At 35.5% G+C, this 27,112-nt stretch overlaps 1 long non-coding RNA gene across 1 annotated transcript in view; it reads right to left on the reverse strand.

Annotated features, from left to right (window-relative positions):
* Positions 1 to 24,046, reverse strand: part of LOC128312154 (uncharacterized) — a 110,627-nt gene extending 86,581 nt beyond the window's left edge. Inside the window, exons 1-2 of the long non-coding RNA XR_008291068.1 lie at positions 22,954 to 24,046; positions 22,296 to 22,418 (exon numbers count right to left, since the gene is read on the reverse strand). This is a non-coding gene — a long non-coding RNA (uncharacterized LOC128312154). The remainder of the gene's footprint in view (positions 1 to 22,295; positions 22,419 to 22,953) is intronic.
* Positions 24,047 to 27,112: the final 3,066 nt, after the last annotated feature.

Consider the following 27,112-nt stretch of genomic DNA (forward strand, 5'->3'; position numbering starts at 1 on the left):
ATCCACCTTCCAGAATGTGACCAAATGATCAAAGAAATATGAGGACATTATGTCAGCCTGGAAACCATAAAGACTTTTTGAGGAATCTCTGAAAAACTTACAACAAGCAAGACTGGTGTAAAGCAAGCATCATTCAACCCATATGATTCACCAAATTGGAAAATTAATATGAGGTCTGAAGCAGCAAGAGCTGAGGGTCAAGGCTGACTGAGGGGCAGCTGACGGATAGCACATAACTTGAATGTTTCCATGTACAGTCTCACTTACATGGCATAGAGACATGGAAGTTTACTAACACTATCTGCTATAATACATCTGGAAGATATAGACAAGTGTGACCAATTAAAAACAACAGTGCAGTAAAAAATACTTCAATAGAGGACACGAATACTATAGTGAGACTCTCTCCTCCTTCTAAATATGGATCTTTGGTGAACATAAATAGATGAATTATAATCCTTGGTTTGTTATATACTGACATCACTGAGCAAAGGCCTTTTTATACGTATTTATTTTTAGTAATATAATGAGTATCCTCAAACTCATCACCCACACCAAAAACTTAAGAATACTTACTTCTGCTTATGTAGGCCTCCTCTAGTTTGTCTCCCTGCCTCTCTCTAGAGCTGATAGCTATATTAAATTTTATGCTTGCCTCTTTTTTTTCTTTAAAAAAGTGATCACATATATAGGTATAGCTAATCAATATAATTAATTTTGCTTGATTTAAAAATATTTTAGTGTTTTTATTAATTTTTGAGAGAGAAGGAAAGAGACAGAGACAGAGCTTGAGCAGGGGAAGGGCAGAGAGGGAGGGAGACACGGAATCTGAAGCATGCTCCAGGCTCTGAGTTGTTAGCACAGAGCCTGCTACAGGGTTTGAACTTATAAACTGTGAGACCATGACCTAAGCCGAAGTCGGACACTTAACTGACTGAGCCATCCAGGTGCCCCACAATTTTGCTTGGTTTTTAATTTCATAACAGGGAATCATGTAAATATAGTCTTCTGGGTCTTGCTCTTTTGACTTACTAAATTATGAAGATTTGACCATAGCTTTGTACTGAGCATGGATGTGAAGCTTCTTTGGAAGTTCTGCAGCTGCCTTAGCACAACTCAGTTCTCTGATACAGGGGAGCAATCACTGGATGATCTCTTGGGGTCTCCCTACAACCTCTGCATCAGCTTCTGCTCTTGATGGTACCATACCATCCATGGCTTCATCTTTCTGGGTGTTCCTGTATCAGCATGACTCCCTCCTGGGTGACTGCTTTTGTTAATCCAGAGCAATAACATAGTATTAAGTGAGAGTTTACTGGGCACAAAAGAACAATCTGCAAACTGAGAGTCTTCAAATCCAAAACCAATATGAACCTCAGAGGCTGACATAACAGGATGTCTTATAAAGTGAAAAAGAGGAAGTTGTGTAACCTTTATAATGACTGGTTATAACAATGAGGGTTTTCTAGACAGCAGGGAATTAATTAAAAGTGATTATCTTATACTACTTTAGGAAGATGACTTAAGTTTCTTTTATAAGTATCAGAGGCATTTATAAGAAATAACCAAAGTTAAGTTTTGCTTATGATTATGAAATAAGCTAGATTTAATTTTGCTTACATGGCTTAAATGGTTTTATCTGCTTGAGGAAGTTTCAGGCCAGATCTCCATTTTATTTTACTTTAACACTATAAGTATAACTCAAGCCAGGCTACTTTCCTCAGGGGGCACTTGGTCCATATAAACTTCCAAATGTTGGGAGTTCCACTCCCAGCTGCCTCCACCAAGACCCTTCCTCTTCTCTTGTCCTGTTTGCCTTTATGTAACTGCTCCAGCCAGGCTTTGCCTGAAGAATTCCCAGGAGGGACAGAGGGACGTTCTTGAAGTTCAGGGACTGGATGCTTCCAAATTCCAAGAAATGCATGTTTTGCTCACCCAAGGGCCTTCACTCATCCCCCTCTGCTATAGCAGTGAGTGCCTAAATGCTTCTGCAGTTTATCAGGCATCGAGTGGGGATTTGGATCAGCTCCCCTTCTTGCAGGCACTCCAGTCTCTCTAAAAGCCCTACCCACTTGGCTTGAAGAGTAGGAAAGCAGCTCTCTGTCCTCTTACAAGGAGAAGTAAGGGGAAATGCTACAGCACCCCCACCAAAGGCAACTCATTGCTCAGAAGAATAATTTCCTTTAAACTCTTGCTATTTGTATGATATGGAAGACTGAGCTGAGATTTGCTTTGCAGCTTTTCTTTTTCTTTCCTTCGAAGGTAGGAATATTAGCTAATATTAGCTAAGTTGGAAAATATATCAACACTGGCTAGATATCAACTGTTGACATTGCTTATCATGGGGGGTGGATTCAAGGTATGTAGGGTAAGACTATTATTTTTGCTTTGTGTTACTTGCTTGCTTTGTTACTTCTTGTAGTTTAAAAATTATTTTGGGTAAACATGCAAATCAAATAGACTTAGTGGAAAATTATTGACAGAGGCGGTGGCAAACCTACAAATGAACTATTTCTAAGGGGTTGTTTTCAGGGAGTCCACCTGATGAGATGATTGTCTTTGGAATCAGTGGTAGGCTTTCAAGTTTCAAACAATCACCTGAAAAGCAGAAAACTCTCTGTATTTTTTTTTAATTTTTATTTGAGAGAAAGAGAGAGAGACAGCACAAGTTGGGGAGGGGCAGAGAGAGAGGGGGACAAGAATTTGAAGCAGGCCCCAAACTCTGAGCTGTCAGCACAGAGCCCAGATGCGGGGCTGGAACTCATGATTTGAGCCGAAGTTGGACACTTAACCAAATGAGCCACCCAGGTGCCCCAGCTCTCTGTATTTTGATTCTACAAGACAAATAAGTCCTCTTCCAGACACTTAACAAAACAATCATGAAAGGAGATTAGAGAACATTCTAATATAACAAAGGAATCAATAATCAGGGATATCAAGTTAAAACAGTGAAACATTCTGAAATGTTCACTATTGATATGTATGTTTCGGACATGTATGTTTTAGATGAGTAACTCATTTTGAACATTATTTAACTGAGTAGAAAAACAAGGTATTACTTTTTGAATTTGTAAAACTAAACAAGAACATTTAAATAAATATGACTTTACTGATAAAAAGTATTTTTATAGAGTGTTTAGAGATTGAAACTAGAATTATTTTTTCTCCTTAAATTTAATCTCACCCTCTTCCTTTGTCCATATTACTCTAAGGCATATCTGCTCATGCCACTCTCTAGCTTAAAAATACTCAAATCCTGCCATTTGCCTGCTAGAAAAAATTAACATTTCTTACTGTGATGCACAGAGTCCTTCATTATTAGGCATAGGATCCCTACTCATTTTAATTTCAGAGCACTTCTCATGTACTCTACATTTTATTATCATTGAACAATTTGCTGTTGTCTGAGCTTATCATAGCTTTTTACATATCTATTCCTTTGCTCATTTTATTCTTTCTAGCTGAAATCCTGAAATGATCTTCTGCCCATGAACTACAAATTATCCTTCTATACCCAACCCATATGTCATCTCTGCAAGGGCTCTTCTAAAAGTCTGGATGGCTAGCCACTCCATTCTCTTATAATTATTCACTTATGTCAGTTACCTCTATCTACTGTAACAATTTATTCAACTCTCTATCCCAAACTTCTCAGAGTTCTTTTTTTTTTAATGTTTTTATTTATTTTTGAGACAGAGAGAGACAGAGCATGAGCAGGAGAGGGGCAGAGAGAGAGACACAGAATCTGAAGCAGGCTCCAGGCTCTGAGCTGTCAGCACAGAGCCCGACGCGGGGCTCAAACTCAGACTGTGAGATCATGACCTGAGCCGAAGTCAGACACTTAACCGACTGAGCCACCCAGGCGCCCCTCAGAGTTCTTGAATATCTGCTCAATACATATTTTTCAGTTTTAATGCATAAATATTAAAAAATTAAACTCTAGATTTAACTGAATATTCTAAAGTTGTTCAGTGATCATAATTTAATGTTATAGTTTACTTAGTAAGTCCAAGATCATTTTGTACTCTATTTCCCTATGTGGTAAATTCTAATGCAGTAGTTAATTTCATGGTAAAAAGCATTCAACAGTCTGCATATATACATAAGATTTTTGTATACAGCTACATAAAATCTGATTTTTAGTAAAAGATAAGACTCTTTTTTTTTTTCAAATTAAAAGTATAAACTGTTTAAACCTCAGTTTAAAAGTTTCACTTTGGAGATTTTTGTCACTCTTCCCAGGGCTAAAAAGATACCATACTCTCTCAGAAAGGTGACCAGGAAGAATATGAATATGCTTTTCCCTCTTAAAAAAAAGTATTATTTTTAGCAATGTCAGTTACTTACTGTACTCCAAGACTTGTATAGCTCTCTTCTTACTCTTATTTTCAAGTGTGAAAGGAGAGTTGTCTCCATCCTGTGAACGAGTACACTTATTTGTGAAGCTCTGATATTAATCTTGTCTTACCCCAGGAGTGGCTGCCTTAGCCAGATCTGCTGATTTATTATCATAGATCGCTGCAAAGGTGATTATAGCAGGATGGTAAACGACTAGGAATTCAGTTTATTGCTCTGGGTTACCCCTGCAGCTTTGCAATAACTTCACCCAAGGTTGACTGAACTTTCCCAGCTTATTTTTTTCTTCAGTGGCACTATGTCTCTTGCCCCTGTAGTTTTTCTATGTGGTGATGTGATAAGTACAACTATTTCCGGGCAAACAGCACATTCTGGATTACAGTCATCAGGACATTAAAGGAACACTGAAATTCAGATAAACTGCGATAGGCCCAGGCTGAGGGAACCATTGTGCTCTCAGGTTTGTGAAGTTTGCATTGATGTGTTCTCTACCAGAGCATTGTAAGCCTCAGCTGGTTGCTAGTGCCAGATGCTGTTGCTAAGGCAGCTTGCCAATCTCTTTCCTCTAGACCTGCTTGTTTTCCCAGAGTTGTCTTGGTAGGCTATATAAATATTTCAACAATGAAAAAGCATGCAGGAGGGAATTCTGAGAAAGATTATGGTATAATGGATGACAGAGAAGAAACTGATCTAAACAACCAGAAAGAAATGTGCAACAAACAAAACAGAACAAAACCCTTCACCAGGGCTGAAATTATGGAATGGTGCCAAACACATGCTCCAGATAATTTAGACTGAGCCAAATCAAAGGAAGTCACCAGGAGAAAATGCACATTTCCCCTTTTTAGAGAGTAGTGCAATATTGCAGGAAATTATGGGAAGACCTTTTAGAAAACCCATAAAATATACACTAATTTGGAGGAATGAAGGCCTTGGTGACAGGGCTATGTGATAAAATGTGTGGCTATTTCTTTCTTTGACCTAGATCTTTAATTATGATGTGAGATTATTCTAATATAATTAAAAGATAAAGGAGATAAGGTTGGACCATGAAAAAGATGGAAAACAGCCTATTTTTTAGGAGCCATTGTTTTAAAGATAAGTATCATTGTTTTAAAGGAGCCATTGTTTTAAAGATAAGTACCAGCAAAGATAGCTAAAGTGGGAAAGGTGACAAAGCATGCAGAATCGTTTAGTTCAGTTATTTACTAACCTAATTCCTCGGCAATTTTAATGCAAATGGGCAATCCAGAAAGAGCAGAACCCTCACCCACTAGGCAAAGTTTACCAATACCCCCAACCACCCCAAATCAAAATAGTGACAATTACAGAACAAACTAAATATAACGAAGCAAAAAAAATTTTTTTTAGTTGAAACTAACCAACTTTCCTCAGATTGCTGTGTAACTGAACATAGAATATACAACGTATGCTTTATACAAATTCTCAGACATAAATCACAGGGAGGGATTACAAGATTCACCTATACTATTTAAGGGGAAATAGGGAGACACTAGGATTGCTTAGGTGTGTTCTCAATGAAACATGAATCACCATTAAAACAAACACATAAAGTTATACAAAATACCTGAATCAATTTAAATGAAATAAATCTAGACTGCATAACATTTCACAGTCCTAGAGTTGAGTCCATGGCATAGTTCTAGACTCCAAATATTATCTGGAATGGACTATATGTGAATCCAACCCCCCACCTAGTTCCATTTAGGTTCTCTCTACTTTCCCATGTCCCCTTCTCTGTCACTGGCAGCAAGATATTTAAGGACTGAACCTGGGACACCCCTCCCAGCCCCAACAGTCTACTTCCTCACCACAGAAAATTTCACACTCACTATTAACTTACTTCTTTTTCTTACATTACTGCTACTTTCATTTCCTATTTACAGACCCCTTTCTTTTATTTTAAGCTGAAGAGAAAAATCAGTTTTTAAGACATTTTATTTGTTTTTATTTTCACTTCCCTTTGGTAGTTCTTTCAAACCTAGTGATTAGAACCTGGAGTCTTTTTTTTTAATGTTTGTTTATTCTTGAGAGAGAGAGAGACAGGCATGAGTGGGGCAGGGGCGGAGAGAGAGGAGACATAGAATCTGAAGCAGACTCCAGGCTCTGAGAAGTCAGCACAGAGCCCAACGTGGGGCTCGAACTCACGAATGGTGAGATCATGACCTGAGCTGAAGTCTGACGCTTAAACAACTGAGCCACCCAGGTGCCCTTGGAGTCTTTTTTTTTTATCATTCATATGTCGGGTAATGGTTGATGAAAGAATATAAAACATCTCACTTATTGACTTGCTATTGATCTGCCACAAATTAATAATCCACATATTATCTTGACAAACATGCAAAAAGGTGGCTTCAAAAGCATACATTGGATGATTTACTTCAGGAAATATACTATCACTAGAACATTTGAGGCGGCATAAACTTGTATCATTCAGGAAATTAAAGCATAAAGTTCTGTAAAATAAGAGATAAAAATATGCTAATAATAGAGTGAGATGAAAAAGCTTCTGGCATGTCTGAGGAATAAATTTAAACGAGAAGAGACTATCAATATAAAACCTAAAACTAAATTAGAAGCAGTATAATATAAAGTTGAAACTGTTCAAAACATAATAATTGATGTGGAGCATAGCTAAAAGAAAATGTTCTAGAATATAGAGAAAAGGAACAGAGATGAAAATGGTCAGAAAAAATAATTTATATATAATTCATATTGATATTAGTACAATTAAATAAAACACAGATATAGCTGAAAAAATAATTAAAAATTAGAGGAAAACAATTTCTAAGGGAAGACTCACGTCTACACATAAAACTATTTACAACAGATACACATAATGAAAAGTAACCAAGTGAATATTTATTTTGGAAAAAAGTATTAAACTTTAAAGGCAAAGAATCATATGAACATCAGAGTTAAAAAAAAAACATGTCAAATGCCATATAAAACTCAGATAAGTTTTAGATGTAGCCTCTTCAATATTAGAAATCAAAATACAGTGTAATAATTTGTACCAACTTTTGAGGAGAAAAATTGTGCTATAAGAATTCTCAACCACTCACAAGGGCACACATGTGAAGGTAACAATTGTATTATCCAATATGCCAGGCATAATATATTGGTATGTCATCCAATTACCTTACTTAAATTAAAAAAAAGAGAGAGAGAGAGTTGGACACAATAATCACAGTATTGAAAAATCACAAAACATTTGATGATATATTCTAGTTTATTATATATTATTTTGTTTATAAACTTATTTGATGAAGAAGAAAACTTGGGGAGTCTGGATGGCTCAGTCGGTTGAGCGTCCGACTTTGGCTCAGGTCATGGTCTCACGGTTGGTGGGTTCGAGCCCCGTGTCAGGCTCTGTGCTGACAGCTCAGAGCCTGGATCCTGTTTCAGATTCTGAGCCTCTCTCTCTCTCTCTGCCCCTCCCCCAGTCGCACTCTGTCTCCCACTCTCTCAAAAATAAACATTAAAAAAATTTAAAAAAGGAAGAAGAAAACTTAAAATAATATGACAGATAGAAGACCCAAAATTTCATAAACACAAAAAAATGAAGAAACCTATTATTACAAAAAGATCCTCAGATTTGGGATTGTAAATATTCTCTGTAGCATTAACCTTAAATGGCACATTAGATCAAATGTATCAAATAGATATATACATAATATTCCACCAAAAACAGCAGAATATACATTCTTCTCAAGTGTGCAGGAAACATTCTCCAGGTTAGATTACATGGTAGGCCATAAAATAAGTCTCAATAAACTCAAGAAGACTGAAACCACATCAAGCATCGTCTCTGACTACAGTGTTATGAAACTAGAATTACAAAGTGAAAACCGGAAAAAAAAAGTGGAGACTAAAGATCATGCTACTAAACAACCAATGGATCACTGGCAATATCAAAGAAGAAATAAAAAAATACTTAGAGACAAATGAAAACAGAAATATAACATACCAAAATCTATGGGATGCAGCAAAAGCAGTTCTGAGAGGGAAGTTCTTAGCAATACAGACTTAACATAAGAAATAAGAAAAATCTCAAATAAACTATCTAAATTTATACCTAAAGGATGTAAGAAAAGAACAAATGAAACCCAAAGTAATAGGATAAAGTAAATAATAATGATGAGAGTGAAAATAAGTGAAACAGAGACTTAAAAAAAGAAGCTAAGAGCTGGTTCTTCATAGGATAAACAAAATTGACTAACAAAACTAGACTAACAAAGAAAAAGAGGGCTCAAATAAACAAAATCAGAAATGAAAGAGACATTACAACTGATAACAGAAATACAAAGGATTACACGAGATAGTACAGTTATATGATAACAAATTGGACAATCTAGAAGAAATAGAAAAATTCCTAGAATTGTACAATCTTCTAAGAATGAATCATGGAGAAATCTGAATAGACTGATTACTGGTAAGGAGACTGAAACAGGAATCAAAAATTTCTGAACAAACAAATGTTCATGACCAGACAGCTACACTAGTGAATTCTACGCAACATTCAAAGAAAATTTAATATGTATCTTTCTCAAACTCTTCCAAAAAATTAAAGTCTCCTCTTCCAAATTCTTTTTATGAGGCTAGCATTATCTTGATACCAAAATCAGATAAGAACAGCACATACACACAAAGAAATTATTGGCCAATAATAAACACAGATGTAAAAATACTCAACAAAATATTAGCAAACCAAATTCAACAATACATTAAAAAGATCATTCACTATGATCAAATGGGATTTATTTCAGGAATGCAAAGGCAGTTAAATATCCACAAATCAACATGATATACCACATTAACAAAAGGAGGAAGGGTGCCTGGGTGGTTCAGTCAGTTAAGTGTCTGACTTTGGCTCAGGTCATGATCTTGCGGGTTCATGGGTTTGAGCCCCACATCAGGCTCTGTGCTGATAGCTCAGAGCCTGTTGCCTGCTTCAGATTCAGTCTAAGCCACACCTTCCCCATTCACTCTCTGCTCCTTCCCACTCCCGCTCTGTCTCTCTCAAAAATAAACATTAAAAAAAATTAATAATAAAAAAGGAAGATAAAAATCATAGGATCATCTTTATAGATGCAGAAAGAGCATTTGACAAAATTCAACATCCATTTGTGATAAAAACTGTTAACAAAGTGGGTATAGAGGGGACATAACACAATATAACAAAGGCTATATATGACAAATCCACAGATAACATCATATTCAATGATGACTTTTTCCTCTAAAATCAGGAACAAGACAAGCATGCCCACTCTTGCCACTTTTATTCAACATAATATTGGAAGAGCTAACCACAGGAATTAGGCAAGAAACTGAAATAAAAGGCATCCAAACCAGAAATAAAGAAGTAAAACTGTCACTATTTGCCAATGACATGATACCTTATATAGAAAACCCTAGAGACTCCACCCAAAAGCTACTAAAATAAATGAATTCAATAAAGTTGCAGGGAACAAAATTAATCTACAGAAACCAGTGGCATTTCTATACATTAAGAATGAACTACCAGAAAGAGAAATTAAGAAAACCATCCATCCCAGGGCACCTGGGTGGCTCAGTAGTTGGAGTGGCTGACTCTTGATTTTGGCTCAGGTCATGATCCCAGGGTCATGGGATTGAGACCTGTGCCAGGCTCCATGCTGAGCGTAGAACCTGCTTAAGATTTTCTCTCTCTCTCTCTCTCTCTCTCTCTCTCTCTTTCTCCCTCTGCCCCTCTCTGTCACTTCCACTCTCTCTCTCTAAAATAAAAAAGAAAAGGAAAAAAAGAAAACCATCCATTCCATTTATGACTGCATCAAAAAATTAAATACCTAGGAATAAATTTAACTAAGAGTTTCAGACCTCCACACTGAAGACTATAAGGCATGGATGAAGGAAACTGAAGAAGACACAGATAAATGGAAATATATTTCATGCACATGGATTGGAAGACTCAATAGTGCTAAAACGTTCATACAGCCCAAAGCAATCTAAAGATTCAAAGCAATTCCTATCAAAATTCCAATGGCATTTTTCAGAGAAATAGAACAAATAATTTAAAATTTTGTATGGAACCACAAAAAGTCCCAAATAGACAAAGACATCTTTAAAAAGAAGAACAAAGTTGGAGGTATCACATTCTCTGACTTCAAACTTTATTACAAAGCTATAGCAGTCAAAACAGTATAGTACTTGGGTGGCTCAGTTGGTTAGGTGGCCAACTGTTGATTTCAGCTCAGGTCATGATCTCAGGGTCCTGAGATTGAGCCCCATCTCAGGTTCCACACTGGGTGTGGAGTCTGCTTAAGATGCTCTCTCCCCCTTCCCCCCTCCCTTGCTTATTCTCGCTTTCTCTCAAAACAAAAAAACAAAACCAAAAAAGCAAAACAACAACAACAAAAACCCAGTGTAGTTGGCATAATAACAGACACACAGATAAGTGAACAGAATTGAGAGCCTACAAATACACCCACACATAGACAGACAATTAATTTATGATACAGGAGCCAAAAACATAAAGAGAAAGACAGTCTTTTCAAATCTTGGTGTTGAGAAAACTGGAAAGCCACATGAAAAGGAATAAAACTAGATACCATACACAAAAATTAATTCAAAATGGATGAAAGCCTTAAATGTAATACCTGAAACTATGAAATTCCTAGAAGAAAACAGAGGAAGTAAATTCTTTGACATTGTTTTTAGCATGGTTTTGTGAATCTAACTCTAAAGGTAAGAGAAACAAATTCAAAAATAAATAAATGGCACTACATCAAACTAAAAGCTTCTGCATAGTGAAGAAAACCATTATCAAGACAAAAAGGAAACCAACTGAATGGGAGGAGATATTTGCAAATCACATATCTGACAAGGGGTTAATATTCAAAATACGTAAAGAACTCATATAACTTAACAAGAAAAACAAACAACCTGATTAAAAAATGGGCAGAGGATCTGAATACACATCTTTCCAAAAAAGACATATGGAAGGCAAACAGGCACATGAAAAGATGTTCAACAACACAAATTATTAGGGAAATGCAAATCAAAACTACAGTAAGATATCACCTCACACAAGTTTGATTGCCTATCATCAAAAAGACAAGAAATAAAAAGTGTTGGAGAGGATGTGGAGAAAGGGAACCTTTGTACACTATTGGTGGGAATTTAAATTGGTTGCAGCCACTATGGAAAAAAGTATGGAGATTCCTCAAAAAGTTAAGAAAAATGTTACCATACATTCTAGCTGTTCCACTTCTGGATATTTATCCACAGAATATGAAACAATAATTTGAAAAGATACATTCACCTCAAAGCTCATAGCAGCAATATTTATAATAGCCAAGATATAAAAACAATCTAAGTGTCTCATCAGTGGATAAATGGATAAAGAAGATGTGGCATGCACGTGTGTGTGCGCGCACGCACACACACACACACACACACACACACAAAGAATGCTAGTCAGCTATAAAAAGAATGAAATATTGCGATTTGTGACAACATGATGGACCTTGAGCATACTGTGTTAAGTGAAATAATTCAGAAGGAAATACAAAAATGGTATTTTATTCATATGTGGAATCTAAAAGAAACAGAAATGAAAACAAAACAAATGAACAAACAAAATAAATAAAAACAAACTCATAGACACAAAGAACAGATTGGTGGATACCAGAAGGGAAGTGAGGTTTTAGGGTGGGGGAAATGGATATAGGGGACCAAATGATCACTTTTTAATGGATACAGATGATTATAATGTTGTAAGCTTGAAATTTATATATGGTCATATGCCAATTTTATCTCAATTAAAAAAAGAATTTCCATAATATGTGTCATTTACCAGAGATTCACATAAAATAAGTGATTGGGAGATGATGGGTGTGGTAGGCTGAATAATGTCCCTCCTTCCTTCAAAGATGTCCACACTCTAATCCCCCAGAAACTGTAAGTATATTACTTCACATGGCAAAGGGGACTTTTCAGATGTGGTTAAGAGTATGGACCTTGAGATGGAGAGATTATCCTGGATTATCTCAGTGGGACCAATTGAATCATATAAATCCTTGAAAGTAGGGAATCTTTCAGGGCTGTAAACAGACAGAGGGAGATGTGCCTGCGGAAGAAGGGTCAGAGAGATGACATATTGCTAGTTTTGAAGATGTGGCAAGAGAGTCATAAGAAAAGGAATACTGATGGTTTAGAAGCTGACAAAGGCAAGGAAATGGATTACTCTCTAGAAACCATCTTCCTTCTCTATCCTTATACCTCAACTCTTGGCTGCTGACCAAGGTGCTGAAAATCAAAATCTCTATACATTGAAGATTCCAATTGTAACTGGGCCTTTAATGTTGTCTCTAACTCATTTCCACGTACCTACTAAGTTTTATCTCCCATTCTCCACACTGATCTCTTGGCTGCTGACCAAGGTGCTGAAAATCAAAATCTCTATACATTGAAGATTCCAATTGTAACTGGGCCTTTAATGTTGTCTCTAACTCATTTCCACGTACCTACTAAGTTTTATCTCCCATTCTCCACACTGATATGTCAAATCTTATCAGTTTTCTTGTAGTGGATACTCTGGATTTTGTCTGCGTCACATCTATTCCTCAATTTTCTGAGCATACTGCATTGAGTTTCAACTAGAAAACTTTCCTTCCACGTTCAGACAATACCACTGGTTTTGGTCTGACCCACTTCAGAGTTTCAGATATGGGCGCATGACCCAGGCTTGGCTAATCAATACATTCTGTAGCACTGTCAGTTACGGATGTAGGGAAGAACCCATTACTCAAGCTGGCCCAGTGAAAAGTCAACCCTAATAATTTTGCTAAAACTACTGAAAAGATGTACCACTGCTTTCTGGTATAGTTGCTAGTCTGATACAATATAAACCTAGAGACTGCAGGTGTCATTCACAGAGAAAATCAGAATGAAAATGTGGCCAACGCAAAGACGAAGCTGAAACAAGAAGTGGAGAAAGAGAGAGCTCTAATAACATCTTTTGTGTACCCCTTGAATGATATGTGATCAAAGTCATATCAACTTTGTAATTCCCAGTTAAGTTAGCCATGCATATCTTTTTTCTTCTTTACTTTGAATTAGCTTTCTCTCACTTACTGTGAAGAGTTAAAAGAAAAGCCCTCCTGGAATATCAAAGCATACTAACTACATAGAATTTGACTCAAGAATCAGAGCCACAATAAGTAATATACGGTAAGGGACTTATTAATAGTGATTATACCTTTATGTGATTCAATTGTTGGATCTGGGGTGGAAATATCTGGAAGGTTTGCTTCTGAGTCTGGTAAGAAGTCACTGTACTCTAGGTCAGTAATTGAAAATAAAGCTGGATGGGAAGAGGCAGACAAACAGCAAGGACAAACTGTTAAGTCCTCAGCAAAAACTGGAACCCATGTCTGTCTCTCATCATTCCCAACAGGAAATCATAACCTTCACCAGAGTTGTGCATGCATTTCTCGTAGATCTTGGAGAAACTGAAGGAAGAGATATGAGATCCAGCAGGAGACGAAGGAGTTGCAGGCTGGCCACTGACCAACTAAGATAAACTAGCAAATGAATTACAGTTTATACAAGCTGCAACAGGAGCCTCAGGTCTGACACCAACCTTCAGGGCACAATAGCAGCTCTTTACTTTTCACCTTTCAAATATCACACAACTTTCTCTTGAAGCTGACCTTAATTCAAAACCTTAAAGTAAAGAAACTATGGAAAGTTAATTACAGCTTAGTTAACCTGACACTAACAAATCCAAATCCACTACACCACCTCTTCTCACTATCCACAGCAAAATATATCTTCTACTTTAGACAGTAAAGATAAGACATTAGACGGAAGTTGACAAAATGTCTTGTCATCACATCTATCAAACTACCTGTATGCAAAGCCATGCATAATTCCTCCCTTCATATTTCCTGCTCTTTATTCTTTAACTTGTACTCTGTATTCCATTTATTCTTACCTTCTTGGGGACCTCATCACATTAATTCTTTTCCAACACTTTCAAAGGGATTCTCTTCATCTAATGGAATTCTATACTGTGGAAAACCTTCCATGGAATGCTACTTCACGTCTAATAATTGCATAAAGGTATAATGGTGCCATTAAAAACAATGAGATAGATTAGTATGCACTAAACATGAAAAGGCTGTCCAGTGTATATATTTAGTGTAAAAACAATATGTATGTAAATAGGCATGCTATGCTTAATACACACACAGTTTTAAACATTTATCCCCAAAACATTATAAGGTGGGGGAGGGGTGAGTTTCAGAAAGATACACATAACATTAAAACATTCACACTTGGAATTTGGGGTTAGGGAAGAACTGTGAGTTTTTATTTTTATTTTATATACTTTAGTACTCTTTTAGTTTTGTTTTACAACTATTATTTAATTCTGTATATAAAAATAACAAAAAGTAGGACAAATTTATATTTTGGAAAAGTCTTCCAATTTTTAAAATTCAAAGCTAGCCTACAACTGAAATCAACTTGGCAAAATCATAAAATAACAATCAGGATAAAATGTAAAAGCTAGGTTTCACATATAAATTTATCCATGAGTTTTTTTGGGGGGGGCCAGCGGAGAGTGAAAGAGGTAACTGGGAGATAGTTCATTCAAGACATACAAGAGAGAATTAGCAATTGTGAAAAACCAATAATGAGAATGTAGATACAAATATATAAAAAAGAAAAAAAAATACAAATACTTGAGGAAATTGGTCAACACTATAAATAATAAAAACCTACAAATACATGTGTGTATTTGGATTTACATATATGCTGCTCACAATTCACTTTTTGTGTATATGTGGTTATATTATATTGGCTGGAGCCACTGGGTTTTCTGGAGAACAATCTGGAAATTATTACTATGTAAATATTAAGTTTTAATTTTCTTTAAAAAAGTAAGTCAGTAGGGGTGCCTATTTGGCTCAATTGGTTAAGTGTCTGACTTCGGCTCAGGTCATGAATTCATGGTTTGTGGGTTTGAGCCCTGCATCGGGCTCTGTGCTGACAGCTGAGAGCCTGGAGCCTACTTCAGATTCTATGTCTCCCTTTCTCTTTGTCCTTCCCTGGCTCGTGCTCTGTCTCTCTCTCAAAACTAAATAAACATTAAAAAATAGTAATAAAAAAGCCATTAGAGGAATAATTTTAAATTTTCTTCACTTAAAAAATGATAAATTCTTATCTATTTGATAAATTCTTGCTAAATTTCCTTGGGATATATATTTTACCAACTTAGGTGAAATGTAGAGCTACAGGGCAAAACACATTCATGGAACTCTTGTTTTTATTAAACTGTCTTTATATGATGAAATTGTTTAGAGATATGAACTTTTTTTTTCCTTTTGGCTAAAAAAACTAAGAAAATCAAATTAACATTTTTACTAAGTATTTCTTATGCTTATTTCTCAAAATATTTATATATTGTTAATAGTTTTTCTTAGTATTGCTTATTCAAAATGATGCTATGTTAGTAAAGTGATTTTATACAGAAATATCTTCTACCGTTTTCTCAATGACCACACTGATTTCTCTATGAAAAATGTTTTTATATGAGTATATGAATATATTTTAATATACATGAATATATTTTTATATGGAATTTATGTGAAATTTAATTAAATTTTATATTCTTGAACATACTTCCTTTATGGCAAACATAAAAATATATCTTTTATTTATTAATCATAAAACCACATCTTTTAGCATACAACTGAAATGGAAAATGAAGTCCCTTTGATTGATTATATGCACACAACTTGCTGATCAAACATTTGAATCTGTTATATTTATTGATTTCACTTTTCCTTGAATATACTTATGATAGATCTAAAAACAACAAGCAAATAAATTAACAATAGTGAATGCAAAAGGCATGCTCTGGAGAAATTTTTACTTTTCTTTTGGTCTATGTCTGCTCAGAGAGGTTTGTGGTAATTGCATCAATTCTTAATGTTTATGTTAAGTTGTGCTCTGTGGGGGCTTATAAGATTGTTAGTCAAAATCTACATATTGCCTAAGAAAAACCCAATGGGATAGGAAATCTCTTGTCCTTGATTTTATAGAATATTGTTGTTGAATCATATGTCTTAGGATATTCAGTGGTCATAAGAATAGTTAAAATTATTTTTATAATTTACTTCTGAATAAATGAGTTTGTGTTACTGTTTTTTTCTGTTATATACCTTACTTATTTAAACACATAGTGAATGCCTTTGGACTATGCATGCTGACTTGAAGTAAGGACTCTGCATCTTTTAATAAATCCTGTATTGTTAAAATTTCTAATTAAAAGTTTCCTCTGAAAGGAAACATATAACCTGTTCATTTGATGCAGATGATTTCTTGAAAAGTACCAGGTGGTTGGTGAAGCTGAGCCATGTGACTCTTTAGTTACTTCTGTCCCAGGTAATGGATCCTATGCACATGGGATTCCCATTTCCTTAGTTCTTTCAGAGTCAGTGTAAGATCAGCTTTGTTGTGACCTCTGTTTCCATGACAGAAGAGTTATATCATCAAACTCTGGACCTCTGAATCCCAACTCCATTCACTATTAATCGCTATCCTTTTCCACAGTCAGGATTTATGTATGCCAGAGGACTGTTTCCTCACTATATACTTTAGTAACACAAATTTTGAGAGCAAATTTCCATTCATCATACCTTTCTTCCCTTTCTCTGACTAGGTTTGCTTTCTTTCCAACCTGAGGAAAATGATAGTGGTCCAATAATAGTGGAGTTGTTTCTAGGCGGGCTGCTGGTGTGGGTAAGGCTTCCAGGTCAGTGCTGACTAGCATCTCTCAGAACCATGTCTACATTGTCTATGACATAATCTATGTATATAATTTCACGGAGCATTCTTAGAAAGTTAATCAACATGTCCAGACCTTAAATTTGTCATCTATTATTAGATAGTGGGGGATAAACTGCACTTTGGAAGACTGTAAAATTCAAGTGAAAAAATTCGTGTGAAATTATTTTGGAAATCTTGAGAGCAAACTGATGCCAGTGATAATATCAGATGATCTGAGATTAGGATGCTATTAATAATAAAAAAGAATTTTAATGCCTTTAAGTCAGAAATGAACTCTATCTTTGACCAAGTAACCAAGATAGATTGTCATCTATCTATAGTGTCTTATGCATTTATATTACCTGCTTGCCTGCTGAAAGCATTTGAATTAACATCTCCTGATGCAAGCTTTAAAACTGAATTATAATTATGATATAGAACCTAAAATACACTTTCCAAACAGTAAGTTTACAGTTTATGCAAATTATTTCTATGTAATCAGAAGTTCTATTATCAGACTGTATGCCATTTAATGTTTTATAGAATGGTAAATACTCAATTTTATCTTGTGTTTGCTAAAAACTGTCACTAAAGATATAAAAGATAGTAATGTATAAAATTTGGGCGTCATAATCACTTTGAGAAATAATTCTAATCACCCCTTTAATATGTAGAAATCTCAGTTTGATAAAATTTTTGTAGATAGTTTTGTTCCTTGGCAATAAGTATAAAACCTATGATATGAACTATGGTGTTTATGGAATATTTTGTGATATCTTGGGATCTATTTATGGAATGATATGATATCTTGAGATCAAAAATATTTGCTCTTTGAGATTGTCATTTTATTATAAGAAAGCAGTAAATAAGCTCCATATAACCCAAAATTTCATAGCTGTTTGGAGGGAAAGAAATCTGGTGCTGCCTGGAGCCTTTTTTTTTTTTTTAAGATATACATTTATTTGAACATATAATTAAATTCCTATATAAGTACATTCTTATGATTTGTGTTTTGCATGGATAAAGGAAAGGAGAAATTTAATTTTGTGTCTCTATGTGGAGTTATTGTATCAGAATAAACTGTTTTATTCATTTGATTTGCATGCAGCTACTATCAGAGATTGCTATTTAAATCATACTTGGTTATTAATAAAACTAGATTGCCTTCCTCATGCTTTTTCTTCACAACACATTTTCAATGGTTATCTACTCTCATTTTACTTTGGTTTTGGGTAAAATCATATGAACATGTTTGAAATATGACTATCTGGAAAAACATGACAAAATGGCTATCTGAAAAAAATGAGAAAGGGCCTTAAAAATGGAGTCAACCTAAAACCCCTGGAATTAATAATGAAAACAGAAGCTTGGATCCAGGAGTAAAAGCATCAAATTGGAATCATTTACAGTCCCCATACACAGCAGCAGGGGTTAAAAGGATTTCGGGATAATCAAGGAAGATGGCCACTTGAGGCAGTATCAGGAGACACTTGGATAAAGCTGCATGAGACACCAAGTCCCACATAGTGGGAGTCTGTCTAGAGGCTATAGCATGGGGTCCCTACTCAGAAGGGAAGGGAACTTCCCCAGGGGCAAGGATATCAGAGGGGAATTTAGGAGTCTAGGTGATGTCACTCTGCAGCATGGCAGAGAATGTTTGGGCCAAAGAATTCTGAAGAAAAAATCTGCTGTTGGACTATATTTTAAATAACTGGTTGGGTAAAAAGTTTGGCACTGGTGGATATTTGAGCTGATGGGTCTTGGTACACGGTAAAGAAATACTCAAGCAGGGCTCCTAGGCGGCTCAGTTGATTAAGCGTCTGACTCTTGGTTTCGGCTCAGGTCAAGATATATCAGTTTGTGAGTTCAAGCCCTGCTTTGGGCTCCGCAGACAGTGCAGGGCCTGCTTGGAATTCTCTCTCCCTCTCTCTCTCTCTGCCCTTCACCTGCTTGCTCTCTCTCTCTCTCAAAACAAATAAATAAACAATTGAACAAAAGAAACAAACAAGCTAGGGTCCAATACACAGAGACCAAATTTGGCTCACCTATTAGAATAAAACAGGACAGAAACATTTGCTCTATAAAGGCATCTCTATGTATACAAAAAGTACCGGATACTTTTGGGTCAAGAAGGCTAAGAACACTTTAAAATGTTCCCTTTTTAAAAATAAAATGTTCCCTTCTTGCATTAAACTCATAATAATTTTGTATTTAAATACATATATACATATTCATTTCTGAAATCAAGAAAGAGAAATCATTATCTGAGACAGAAGGCCTAAGTTAGTAAATGGGGACAGATGGTACATAACATAGGGCAAGCTAGGAACACAGCCTTTGGGCATGAGGTCTTGAAACACATGTAGGTCAGGGCCTTAAGCCAAGAACTACATATAGGTTGAGGACAGATGTGGACTCCCATCTTGAAGTACAGAGCAAGAGTGCACTGAATAGGGCCTAAAATATCTCTTTCCACTCTCTGGATGGGTACCAGAAATGAACTACCAACTCTGGTAAGAACGGAAGTGGATTTGTTTCTATGAGACGAGAAACTAGTCTAAACATAATTGCACTCTTAGGCCCACAATTAAACTCTGAGCCAAGCTAGTGATTCAGATCCCAGCTTCCTTTAGGGCCATTATAAGAGCAATTGCTATCCTGAGGTGTTTCCTGTGGTATGTGTGTGTGTGTGTGTGTGTGCACACAATATTTCCTAGTATTTTCTTTGTTAATTTATAAATCATTTAGTAGTAAATATAGGAGGCCTATATTGTATATATTGCCTGTCATAAATTGTACATCTCCCCTCTCACCCCCATAATTCTGCCTTTTGCTGTTTCAGGGTAGAAGCTCTTACTTCTATCATCCTTCTTAATGTAACTTCCTTACATTTTTCCTAGACGGTAATTAATTCCTCAAATTATTCTTATCTTCATTTCTCATGCTATCAGTAGAGATTCTCTGGTCATTTAAGGATAAGACTGCCACACACATCACTACAAACTTTGTGTTTGAAGACTTGGACCCAGTCCTTGCACCAATCAGCTAAATACCTTCGAATTCTGTATTCTGTGGCAGGAAAGGGGTTTTCAAGTAAAATATTCTTTATTCTTTACATTTCTCATATCCTGTCTTTATTTATGATTCTCCCACCTACAGAATGGTGGAATTATCCTTGGGGTACACAATCTTTGTTTACGTATCCAAAGGGCTCTGTATTGTTTACTTAGAAGATGAATAGCAAGCTACCCACTGGGTTATTCCCTAAACTGTCCACATTAGGTACAGCATTTTCTAGAATTTAAATGGAAACTCTCCATAGCTCTCAGTAGTGATGCATATTTTCCCTTATTTTTACATCTCCATGCTCATTTCTGTCACATTACTAAGGATCAGATGGGTAGGGAGCTAGAAAGAATGCAACACCTGTAACTATTTGACATCTTTATCTTGAATAGTTTATATTCCATAATCCCATATTTACCAAACTTACTAATTATGGAATTAATCAGAGCATATAAACTATTAAGTAGGAGAATCAATTTAAAACTACTAACCACTTTCACATCTTAAAGAAAAAACATCAAAAAAAAAACCTTGTTCTATTATAAATACATTGAAGTTAACATTACTTCCTATAAGTCCTTGCTTGCATAGTGAATATTCATTGACAATTTTATAGAAAGCTCAAACTATTTAAACATTTGAGAAGACTATTTTGATGACACATTGAAAATTACCTTTATGATAGATAGTACTATTTTTTGTTTCTCCCTCCTGTGGGAGGATTACACACCACTGTCTCATAGTTGTCAGGCTTGACCATTTCACCGACCAGGCTCTGCCTGGATAGAGGATTATATAACCCTTCCCACACCCCCACAGCAGACTTGGCCAAGTGATCTTCTGTGGCTAATGCATTCTGAATACGTATACCATAAATACCAACTTTAAAAGCCAGCATAGGGTTCATCATCTCTTTTTTTCCTGTCTGCCATGAGACTGGCAGTGTTTTAGCTAGAGGTTGCCTCACCAGTCTTTGTCCTAAAAGGAAGACAATATGGGGCAGAACCATAGCCAAGCCTACCCACGGGTAGGGTATGTGAAGAATAAACATGTGTTCTGTCAGTCTTTGAGACCTCAGATCATTTATTAGCAACTAAGGCTAAGCTAAGAGAGAAAATGCTCAAGAAGAGTTGTTATCAATTTGACTCTAAAAAGCAGGATTTTTATGATGATTAAATTTTGTGTGTCAACTTGGCTAGGCTGTAGTTCCCAGTTGCTTGGTCAAACAGTATTCTGGATATTGTGTTACTGCTGTGAAAGTATCCTACAGATTTGTTTAACATCTATAATATGTTGTCTTCAAGCAAAGGAAATAGCTTTTGATGATGAGGTGGGCCTCATCCAATCAGTTGAAGGCTTGAGGTTTCCTGGAGAAGGAATTATGACTCAACACTGGAACACAGAAATCCTATGTGGATTTCTAGTCTGCCAACCTATCCTACAGTATTTGAATTTGCCCACCTTCACAATCATATAAGCCAATTTCCTAAAATAAATATTTTTATACACACACCACTCTATTGGTTTTATTATTGGTTTTATTTCTCTCGAGAACCCTGACTGATATATTCAGTATCTACAATTGTGCATTGTATTCAAACCACTATTATGAATTGACTCAAAGAAACACAGATGACAGATATAGAAAACTATAAGGAAATAATGAGATAAACTCTGAGTAAATAGCTTTCTACATTAATTTAACTTCTAAGTCTGTATAGCATTTTTTAATACTATAATTGCCTTTTCAGAGCATGAAGAAATACAGAAAACCATCTAATGGTTTATAATGTATCTAGTAGAAAAAGCCTGAAAAAAAAACCTTCAATACTAAACTATAGTATAGATGGTTGTTAATTATGATAGTAAATGAGAAAATTCTAAATAAGCCAACAGGAAATCATATCCAAAATTATAGCAAAATAATTTACATAGCAAGGTCAATTTATCATGGAAAGAGGTTTAAATATTAGGAAAATGTCTCTTTTACACTATCTTTTCTATCTCCAATGATTGAGACAATTTTCACTTACCCTTGTGTCTTATCCTTGCCCACACTGTCACTGGTTTCCCAACAGACTGGACGGGTGACATTCGTCAAGGACGTATGATTCCTTGCAGTGAGATTTGTATGCTTTAGGGCCATACAGAATTGTCTGTTTCAAGGCAGGAAAACAAAAATTTACTTGGAAGGCAACTGTACCACTTTGTTCTGCATATGTATATCTTAGTTTTCTGGGTGAATTAACTAATCTTCCTCTCTCCAGGAACCATCCTGGTAGGTTTCCACAGAAAACAAGTGTAGCCCATCTGCTTCAGTGACTTTCTCACTTTCACAAAGTAGTATAATTCATAAAACAATTCAAATTCTCTTGTCTACTAGATGTAAAGCTGACTATGGGTTATTATATAAAATAGTGTTTATCAGGTCAGTGGGATAAGTTACTTGACTACACAATCCAATGGATAAGTTCTTATTTACAGGAATAAATGGCAACTAATGCTGCTGCCTCTGTGGATACTGACGATGACACCATGAGAATTACACTTACTATTTATTTAGAGCTTACTATGTGCCACGTACATTTATTAAAACTTTTAATTTTCAAAATGACCCTACTTACGGGGAAGGTATTGTTATATCCATTTTACACCCAAAGAAAATAAATACAGAGATGTCAGGCAACTCACCCATTATTACATAGATCCAGTCATCAATGTCCCCTGGTTTCTATGTTGGATTTCTAGTGTCCTTAGAAGCAGGAACAAGAAACTGCTTCTTCACTTTTTCTTCTTCTTCTTCTCCTTCTTCTTTTTAATTTGTGAAACAAATTTAGCTAAAGATTATCGAGAATAAAAGCCAGAAAGAGAAAATGTTTTTTTCCTAGGTGTTGAAAACTTTGAGACAGCCAAGTAACTGCATCTGTCCGAGGCACTGCAAGCAGCTGCAGGTACATTTCCGGGTGGAAGCCTGATCTCGCGGGATCTTGGGAGCCGGCTGGCCTGGGAGGCCTGGGATGAGAAACATGTGGGTGCCCTGGCGCTGAGGCTCCTCCTCCCAGACTCTTCCTAAGGAGTTCAGCTCACGCCACCTGTCAACGCAAGCCCGTGCAATCGTACATACATATAAAATACATAATATTAAAATAAATAAATATTTACATTATTTACATGTATATTTATTTATGGTTGCTTTCTTTCATACAATCTTGACTTCAACACATGTCACCTTGCATGAGAACCCTCTATATTTCATTAAATTGGAGTGATTTGAATGAGAGTAAGACCCCATTTATCTAATGCAGTCTGGCATTTTGGTTGTTATTCTTTATTTTCTCTTTTATTCTCTTTTATATTCTCTTTCCATATTTTCTCTTTTATTCTCTGGAAAAAGGTCAGTCAAGTATGTATCGTTTCTCGTGTTGGAACAGTACTGCAGTATTTAGCGATTATGGTCCCTACTCTCTGAGTATTCTGTTAATCATCCTGCTTTGTTTCTGATATATTTACCTCTGTGAGTTTTCTTCCTGGAAGAAATTCTCATGTACAACACAGATTGAGAGACACAGGTTGATAAAAGTAAACATAAAACTCTACAGAAGCTTATATACCTTTTTTATTTTCATGTTCACACAGGCCCAGCCTTGTACATGGGGAGTTAGTTATTAGAGACCACATTTCCTGACCAAAATTATAACTAATGATCTGATAGAAAAATGTTTTGGAGTTTGCAAATTTGGAAAAGTGTGAAGAGTTTTATATAATTATTTTAAAACACATGCTTTATAATACTTTTAATAACTAATCTTCATTAAAATGTATGTAATTGCATGAAATGGAGACAACTTGTGAAAATACATGGCAGGAGGGGCGCCTGGGTGGCTCGGTTGGTTAAGCGTCCGACTTCAGCTCAGGTCATGATTTCACGGTCCGTGAGTTCGAGCCCCGCATCGGGCTCTGTGCTGACAGCTCAGAGCCTGGAGCCTGTTACAGATTCTGTGTCTCCCTCTCTCTCTGCCCCTCCCCTGTTCATGCTCTGTCTCAAAAATAAATAAACGTTAAAAAAATTTTTTTGTTTAGAAAGTACATGGCACGAAAATAAAGGACTCTACCAAGTTCTAAATGCCCCTATCTCCCGTCCTATCTGGGGGAACTCCATTTTCAGATGACTGAAATCTTCACTATCCATAATATTCTTTAAGAAACTTCATACTATTTTAGGGCTTAAAGAAACCTAGAAACATTTCTGAGAGTCCAAAACCTCATTTCACAGACAACTGAAAAAAAGCCCAGAGAGAATTTGGTGACTCATCCAAAGCCCACAGTGAAAGAGCTAAGGCTGGAATCCAAATGCCTGACTCTTGCTCTTTTAGATCTTGTTATGCCTTTGTAAGCTCTGTGATCTGATCTCAGACAAACAATTTAGCATTTGAACCTTAGTTTCCTGATCTGTAAAATGGGGATAATAATCATAGTGTCCTAGTCAATATTACTAAATGGAAATTCAAAACTTCGACAAATATGGAGGTGAGTAAGAAATTATGGAGAAAGTAAATAATACAAGTTTCATGATGTAAGCAGTTTTCATTCTTAAATGGAGGAACCAAGATGCCCAGAAAGAAATCTGAGGATAATACTTGAAGACAACTCAGAGGACTGACTACCCACAGGCCTGCTCTACATGATCCTGAGATTTCAGTTTGCCATTTCCCACTTTACTTGGCATACTCTTTATTTTTGAGAATATTTTATTCATTACTCTACCTATAAACACCAAAGCCTCTCCTCAATTGCCAAATGGAGTCAAACCACTGATGATTTCATATACTTTAAAGATATTTTAAAGATAGAGATAATTATCTCTTTAAAGACAATATAACAGGATGGTTTGTCATTTCATAGTGAGTTTGTCTTTTCCATCCATTGTATAGCACATTCATTTTTCTTTACCTGATGCATAATGAGTTCATTAGTAACAACCCAAAGATATTTTCTCTTATAAATATGAAATAATCAATTATTTCAATATAATCTCAATGAGAAATGATATATTCATTAATGTGTCAGTGGATAAGTCCTTGATGATTTTCACTTTTCCATTCTTTATTTTTTAAGTTTGTTTATTTATTTACGTATTTATTTATTTACTTAAAGTAATCTCTACACCCAGTGTGGGGCTTGAACTCATGATCTCAAGATCAAGAGTCACATGCTCTTTCAACTAATGCAGGCACTCCACATTTTGCTATTCTTAATAATTTCACAGAGGAGTATATTTCATAGAAAAGTTTATGTTGTCATTCTATTTACTAATGATACATTTAAAAGACTCAGGTCATAGGTGAGGATTATGAGACAAGTGTGATAAGATTACCTGAACTGGCTCTTTCTGAGAAACAGAAAGTTGTAATTTTCATTTTGTCTAGTTATTTTATTTAGTAATAGCAGAAGAACTTATTTTGAGCTCAAAGCAAATAATGCAATAAAACAGATAATGCTTATTAATATAAAAGTATACCAGAAGTAAGCATAAATTATATGATATACATCTGCATTTTACATCAATATATAAAATGTTTCTTAATATAGTAGCAGCTTTCCAACATGGTAATAACTTCCAATACTGCCCCCAAGAAACTATTAGAGAATTTTTGGGGCAAATTCAGTTAAGGGTATTATTTTTCTTCTTATCTTTTGTATACATTTATGTTTCTTGATTTTGCATTACATGCTGATACTCTTTTGTGTAACATGGTGGTTATTTTAATTTGCTTTCCTCATCTGCACCAGAATAGCCTCTTCTTTTGATGAAGATTGATATATTTAGGCAGATCAGTCTCAGGGTTTCTAGCAACCACTGTTCAAATGTCAGATTTTAGTTAGACACAGAACATTTAGTACATTTCTATAACATGAGCTACTATTGTACTGTACTTAATAGGCTGCTATTAAATCCTTCTAGCACTAAAACCTAAAAAATAGTCATGCCTATTTTTTGTATGTTTCATGTTGTTGCATAGCACGTCTGCTGGAGGGATGTATTATACCAATAGTAGGGTAGTGGGTGGGGTTACATCAACTGCCTTGCAATTTTTGAACTTTCATATCAACTGCCAGGGCTATATAACCTTAAAGGTTGTACAGAAGGTATTACCTCAATGTAAGTTCTAGCTTAGCACTCTCAGTCCTCTCTTCTGGGACATTTCTGTCTTGCTCTTTATTTGTGTGTTGTCCTCATATCTTTTCTTTTTCTTTTTCTTTTTTTTTTTCAGTTTGCAAATTGTCATATCTAATCTAACTCTTTCACAGATTTATTTATTTATTTATTTATTTATGTAGGCTCCACGTCCATCATGGGGCTTGAACTCACAACCCTGAGACTAAGAGTCACATACTCTACTGACTGAGCCAGCCAGGCACCCCTCTTTCACTGAACTGTTAATTTCAAGAAATATAAAGCATTCAGATTTTCTTTTACAAAACTGCCTGTTCATTTCCCTTATATCAATTCCTTTTTTATCCACTAAATTTTGAAATACTTATTTCATAGTCTCAGATTTTCTTTCAATTTAGTTTTCAAGACATACTAATCTTTTATTCATGTATCTGGAGAATATCAGTTAGGATGAATTATTTCTATTTTTGGTGTGCCCCTCATTGAGAAATCATTTTTTATTTTATTTTGTTTTGTTTTATTTTATTTTGTTTTATTTTATTTTATTATTTTTTTGAGAAAGGGAGAGTGCGAGTGGGGGAGAGGGTTAGAGAGAGAGAGAGAGAGAGAGAGAATCTTCAGTAGGCTTCACGCTCAGTGTGGAGCCTGATGTGGGACTTGATCTCACCACCATGA

Source organism: Acinonyx jubatus, chromosome D4 (assembly GCF_027475565.1).
Source record: "Acinonyx jubatus isolate Ajub_Pintada_27869175 chromosome D4, VMU_Ajub_asm_v1.0, whole genome shotgun sequence".
NCBI lineage: Eukaryota > Metazoa > Chordata > Mammalia > Carnivora > Felidae > Acinonyx > Acinonyx jubatus.